We start from the raw sequence: 7,169 nt of genomic DNA on the forward strand, positions 1-7,169 counted from the left end.
CCCCATAAACACCAAGCACAGGAAGGCCGGTGTCTTGGTCGCGTGTCCTTGCCTTGCAATCCCAATCAGCCCCATCTACCCTATCCTGTTGGCCCAATTGCTCCCAACTGCCCTCCCATGAAGGCCTGGTCGCCCCCAACTGCTCTCCCCTGCTTGCCTGGTCACCCCCAACTGCCCTCCCCTGCTGGCCTGGTGGCCCCTAACTGCCCTCCCCTGCCAGCCATCTTGTGACCACATGGGGGCGGCCATCTTTGTGCAAGGGTGTGATGGTCAATTTGCATATTAGCTCTTTATTATATAGGATTTTTAGAGAGAGGAAGGGAAAGAGAGAGAAACATCAATTTGTTGTTTCACTTATTCGTGGATTCATTGGTTGTTTCTTTTATTTTTTAATTGAGTTGTTTTAGAGATAGGGGAAGGGAGAGAGATAGAGACACTGATTTGTTCCACTTATTTGTGCATTCTTTGGTTGATTAGTGTATGTGTCCTGACCAGGGATCGAACCCCCAACCTTGATATATGGGACGACCCCCTAAACAACTGAGCTACTAGGTCCCCATTATATAGTTGATGCTCCTTATCCTCTTTATTCTCCCTACATCCCCCTTTTTCTTTGGTAACCACCATACTGTCTATGAATTCGTTTTGTTTGTTTGTGTATAGGTTTCTGCTTTATATCCCACACTAGTGGCCTGGTGCATGAAATTCATGCGGGGGGGGGGGTTCCCTCAGCCCAGCCTACACCCTCTCCAATCAGGGACCCCTTGGTGGGATCGGGTCTAAAATGGCGGTCGGACATACCTCTCGCATTCTGGGACCACTGGCTCCTAACCGCTCAACTACCTGCCTGCCTGACCGCCCCTAACCTCTCTGCCTGCCTGCCTGATTGCCCCTAACTGCCCTCCCTTGCCAGCCTGATCTCGCCCCCAACTGCCCTCCCCTGCCGGCCTGATCTCACCCCCAACTGCCCACCCCTGCCGGCCTGATCTCGGCCCCACCTGCCCTCCCCTGCCGGCCTGATCTCACCCCCAACGGCTCTCCCCTGCCAGCCTGATCTTGCTCCTCAACTGCTCTCCCCTGTCAGCCTGGTTGCCCCCAACTGCCCTCCCCTGCCGGCCTGATCACCCCTAACAGCCTCTGCCTCAGCCCCCACCATCATGGCTTTGTCCAGAAGGAAGTCAGATGTCCAGAAGATGGCCAGTCGACCTGATCTAATTAGCATATTACCCTTATAATAGAATAGATTGATTATATAGGATAGAATTTCTTAAATGGCGGGGGCGGGGGAGAGCCTTTTTCATCAGTAGGAGATGCTCTTGGCAGACAAAAACACATAATCCATCTATCTGGACTGATAGCCAGCCATATGCACTATACTGCCAAACCTGTCATTAAAAAGTTAACCGCTTTCTTACACCTTACACCAAACAGCTGTTTCCCTCAAAAGCCCTCCTCCGCCCCCACCTTAGGTTCTGCCTTTGCAGTTCACCCAGATTAGGTTCTGATTGGTCGGTTTCTACGCCAGTCAGCGTCAAAAGCTCCGCCTCCTAGGCAGCCATTGGCTCCTCACACTTCACCCATATTTGGTTCTGATTGGTCGGTTTCTATGTCAGTTGGTGTCAAAAGCTCTGCCTCCTAGGCAGCCATTAGCTGCTTACACTTCACCTAGATTTGGTTCTGATTGGTCAGTTTCTATGGCAGTCAGCATCTCTGGGCCTATCTCTGGGCCTGATCAGAGAGGCGGTGCTTATCATCAGTCCCAGCGGAGGCCCGAGAGAAAGAGAGGCGTGGCTGCTGGCCCGGCCCAGAGCGAAAGAGAGAGGCAAGTGCTGATCAACAGCTGCCATGGAGGCTACAGATCAGACCCTGCTTCTCTCGCCAGGCCTCTCTTGGGGCCTGATCCGCAGCCCCCTCCACAGTCAGTGCTGGGTTGGAGTGCCTGCAGCGGCAGCAGTCAGTGCTAGGTTACTGCAACCCAGCACTGACTTCTGGTTGGTTGAGTCTTCAGTCATTTTGGATGTTACGGACCCTGGGTTTTTATATATTAGGATATGAGTGAAATTATATGATTCTTGTTCTTTTCCATCTGAATTATTTCGCTTAACATGATACTCTTTCACACATGTTGTTGCAAACAGCAGCATTTCATCCTTTTGTTTGGCTGAGTAGTATTTAATTGTCCCAATAGTTGTTCAATAGCGTATTGTTTAATCTCCACATATTTGTGGTTTTTACAGGTATTTTTCTTGTAGTTAACTTGCAATTTATTATTGTTGTGGTTGAAGAATATGCTTGGTATTATTTCAGTCTTAAATGTTTTGAGACTAGTTTTGGTTCCAAGTGCACTTGAGAGAATATATATTCTGTCATCTTGGGATGGAAAGCTCTATAAATATCAACTATGTCTATTTGATCTAATGCAGCGGTTCTCAACCTGTGGGTCGTAACCCCTTTGGGGGTCGAATGACCCTTTCACAGGGGTCGCCTAAGACCATCGGAAAACACATATTTTTTTTTAATTAAATCTTTATTGTTCAGATTAAGAAAACACATATATAATTACATACTGTTTTTGTGATTAATCACTATGCTTTAATTATGTTCAATTTGTAACAATGAAATTGGGGGTCACTACAACATGAGGAACTGTATTAAAGGGTCGAGGCATTAGGAAGGTTGAGAACCACTGGTCTAATGTGTCATTAAGTTTAATATTTTCTTACTGATTTTCTATGTCAATGATTTATTCACTAGTAGCCCTGCACATGAATCTGTGCGCCAGTAGCTCGCCAGTAGCTCGCTGCCGCCCTTCAGTAGCTCTCCGCCTGCTGCTCTGCCCTCCTGTGGTTCCCCCTGTCCTCCCTCCCCCCCCCACCCCCTCTCATAGCTTGCTGCCCTGCCCCCTCCTGTAACTCTCTGCCACCCGCTTGTAGCTCGCTGCCCCACCCTCCTGCTGATCCGTGATCCAGTCGTTAAGCGGTCGGTTGTTATGTTTCATGGCATAATGACCATTTGCATATTACATCTTTATTATACAGGATTGCTGTCAGTGGGGTATTCAGGTCCCTAATATAATTGTTGTTGTTTTAGTTTCTCCCTTTAGGTCTATTAGTAATGGCTTTATATATTTTGGTGCTCACAAGGTGGGGGCATTTATTAAGTGCTATGTATTCTTGATGAATTGGCCCCTTTATGTACATTTTTGTCTCTTGAAATCTGTTTTTTCTGATATAAGTATGGCTATACCAACTTTTCTCTGGATTCCATTTGTTTAGAGTATTGTCTTCCACTCCTTTGCTTTGAGTCTGTTTGTTTTTATAGCTGAGGTGAGTTTCCTGAAGGCAACATATAGCTGGGTGATATTTTGTAACCCATCCTGCTAATCTTTGCCTTTTGATTGGTTAATTCAGTCCATTTATATTTAGCATTTACATCTATTTTACCTTTAGTTTTCAGGTTGCTCTGTGTTTCCACTGTTTATTTTTCCTTTTTCCCCCTGCTATTTTAGTTTGGTTGTTCCTATGATTTTTTCTCCATTTCCTTATTCTTTGTGCTACATGCCTCAATTCTGGATTTTTATTTTGTGGTGACCATTAGATTTATGTAAAAGGAGATTCATGCATACAATAGTCTTGTTTCTTCTAATTGTGTCTTATCTTTATTCACCTGTGTAAGTTCATTACCTTTTTCACTCCCATTTGTTTTTGTTGTCACAAATTATACTTTTTTTATGTTCATTTCCAAATTTCAGAAGTTATTGTCTTTTGAAATATATTTTTTAAATTTTTCAATTGCAGTTGACATTTAATATTTTATAGTTACAGGTGGAGAGCACAGAGGGTTAGACATTTATGTAACTTATGAAGTGATCCCCCTGATAACTCTAGTAGTAGCTACCTGAATCATACATAGGTATTATAATACTATTGACTATATTCTCTATTCTGTACTTTCCATCTTTATGAAAATTTGTAACTGTCAGTTTGTACTTAGTCCCTTCCCCCTTTTTACCCAGCTTCCTAACCCCACTCCTATCTGGCAACCTTAGTTTGTTCTCTATGTCTATGAGATTGTTTTTGTTTTTGTTGTTGTTAATCTTCACCCAAGGATATTTTCCCATTCATTTTTAGAGAGAGTGGAAGGGAGGGGGAGAGGCAGAGAGAGAGAACCATGTTTCTTTGTTTCCTCTTTTTACTTGCCTTCCTGTGTTTGTTTCTTTATATAAGGTAGATCTGCTACATCTTTCAGTCTTATTATTACATAGTAGGTATCCTGTGGGGCCCAGTATTAGAGACTCCTTTGAGGACTGTCCATGACTACAGAGGATGGGCTCTTATCCAGGTGTTGACCTTACAGAGGGAGATTAGCTTTAGCAGGGCTCTGATGCCTGTTGATTCCACCCTTTGGGTGTGCCATTTGTGGAGCTAATTGGGTGGTGCTCTGGTGTGGTCTGAATCCAGCCAGTGGGTGTATTGGCTCTGGGGCCTCCTGGGTGGGGCTCTGGTGGAGGACCATCTGAGCTACTGCCTGTGCCTAGCTCCGGGCCACCTGATAGGAGCTACAAAGTGAGCTGCAGTTGATAGCTGCCTGTGCTGGCCTTGGAGGCACCTGGGAGAGGCTATACTGAAAACCTAGGCCAGCTGCCACTAGTGTTAGGCTTGAGACCACTTAGCAAGAGGTACAGGGCATGCTGAGGCCATCCTCTATTTTTTTGAGGATTGTGGACTTTTGAGAGATTTTTGGAAAGTCCACATGTAGCATGGGTTGAGGCTGGCTCTTTGTGAAGAACAGCTATTGAAAGAGATTCAGGCCTGTGTGTGAGTTGGGTGGAGTGGGGGTCTCAAGGAGTCAGCAGGATGGAGGAGTGGTGTTAGACAGTTTCATGGAGTGTCAGATTTGGCACTGGATTGCACCGGCTGTATAGGGGGAAGAAGGTTCAACAAAGGAACAATGGTGCCTGGCTGCCCACTGGGTGGGAGGAGGGCTCAACAATGAAACAATGGCCCTTGCCAGCACTTCTCTCCTTCCAGGCCTCACCCAGAAGTCAGACAATTTAGTTCATCCCCATATGTCCCTGGAGATTTGAGCTCCTGTCCTTTCTCTGGAGCTTAGTGCAAGTATTTGTGAACAAGTGTGTGTGTGTGTAGAATCTTTTAGAGTAATGCCTGAATCTCCAGCAGCCCTCCTTCTTCGGCCACAATCTGTGTTGGTTTTTACAGCCAGATATGCAAGGATGCCAAGATATCCTTCCCAAATTTTTTTTTTTTTTTTTTTTTTTTTTTTTTTTTTTTACGAATGAGGCAATTTACTAACCCAGCATTTGTTCTAATACTTCTTGTTGGCAGCTGCCACCTGCCCAGATCTCTGTCTCTGAGGTGTCAATTTGCGGCTCCCGTCCTGATCCCTTTTCATCATTTTCAGCCCCTCCAAGACTTGGAGGACCCTGCGGGCCACACACTTAGAGCCTCTGCTAAAGTAGCTGGGCATGACACCATTTCTCTGTCATCCTCCATAGATCTTGGTCATGGAGCCAACCCAGCTCCTTCCCGAAGGTACAGGTGCTGTGCTATGGAAGCAGCTCGTGTATAGAACCAATTGTCGTTGTAGGGAGCAAGCTCGTTATGCTTGGCCAGCTTGACAGTGTCCACCCATTCAGGGACTTTCAGGTTCCCGGACTTTTTGTGGAAGGCTGCCAGAGCTCTTAACGAACTCCTGCTGGTTCACGTCTTTTACAGTAACTCTGGGCATCGTGCAGCCTCCGTGCTGCCAGCCAGGGAAACAGTCTTCCCAATTCTTGACTGCCACACATGAGTATGGAACCAGTCCATTTCGTGTGTTCTCCCCTCCCACCTGTATTGATGTGGGTTCTTCTTTATATCCTTAGTTATAGGAGTTCTTTTTATCTATTTTTCAGATGCTTCTCAGGGATGGTTGTTTATTATAATCTAGTTGTTGTTTTTTGATGTGGTTATGGAAGGAGGCAAGTACATTTACCTACCCCACCAATTAAAACATTTTTTAAAAATATGTTTTTATTGATTTCAGGAGAGGAAGGGAGGGGGGGAAAGAAACATCAATGATGAGAATCATTGATTGGCTGACTCCTGCATGCCCCCTACTGGGGATCAAAACTACAACCTGGGCATATGCTGTAACCAGGAATCAAACCATGACCTCCTGTTAATGGGTTGACCCTCCACAAACCATTGAGCCACACCAGCAGGCCCACCAGTTCTTTTAAAATACTTTCCTCCCTTAACCTGTATGTTATAATTAAGAATTTTGTATCCTCTTCTGAAGCAGAGTTGCAAATTCCTGCTTCTGTCCATTTGTTTATCTTACAGTTTTTTTTTGTTTGTTTGTTTGTTTTTTTTTTAATATATTTTATTGATTTTTTACAGAGAGGAAGGGAGAGAGATAGAGAGCCAGAAACATCGATCAGCTGCCTCCTGCACATCTCCTACTGGGGATGTGCTCGCAACCCAGGTACATGCCCTTGACCGGAATCGAACCTGGGACCTTTCAGTCCGCAGGCCGACGCTCTATCCACTGAGCCAAACCGGTTTTGGCTATCTTACAGTTTTGTGTTCTTTTTTCTTTTTGTTTTAGGTAGAAAAGCTCCTTTCAACATTTCTTGTAATGCAGGTCTTGTGTGGATAAATTTCCTCAGCTTCTGTATGTCTGGAAAAGCCTTTATTTCTCCTTAACATCTAAAGGTTTAATTTTCTGGATATATTATCCTTGGCTGATGATTTATCTCTTTCAGTAATTTGAATATTTGATTCCCCTCTCTCATTGCTTGTAGGGTTTCTGCTGAAAAATCTGATGATAATCTAATGGGGTTTTCTTTGTTTAAAATATGTGTTTGTTTTTTAGAGAGAGGGAGAGGGAGAGGGAGAGGGAAAAAGAGAGAGAAACATAAATGACCGAGGGCATCATCAATCGGCTGCCTTATGCACACCCCCCCCCCCCCCCACTGGGATCAAGCCCACCAATCTGGTCTATGTGCCCTTGACCAAGAATCGAAACAAGGGACCTCTTTGGTTCCTGGACTGATGCCTCAACCCGCTGAGCCACACTGGGCTGGACAAATGGGTTTTTCTTTATAGGGTTACTAATCTTCTTTATCCTGGCTGCCTTGAAGAATTCTTTCTTTATCATTAAATTTT

General features: G+C 45.0%; 1 protein-coding gene and 1 pseudogene across 3 annotated transcripts in view; one reads left to right on the top strand and one right to left on the bottom strand.

Annotated features, from left to right (window-relative positions):
- The window catches only part of BCL2L13 (BCL2 like 13), a 142,587-nt gene that overhangs the window by 75,517 nt on the left and 59,901 nt on the right, over nucleotides 1-7,169 (top strand). The gene's annotated exons all lie outside the window — the stretch shown is intronic.
- On the bottom strand, nucleotides 5,256-5,759 carry LOC102423049 (annotated as a pseudogene).

This window comes from Myotis lucifugus, unplaced genomic scaffold (assembly GCF_000147115.1).
Source record: "Myotis lucifugus unplaced genomic scaffold, Myoluc2.0 scaffold_19, whole genome shotgun sequence".
NCBI lineage: Eukaryota > Metazoa > Chordata > Mammalia > Chiroptera > Vespertilionidae > Myotis > Myotis lucifugus.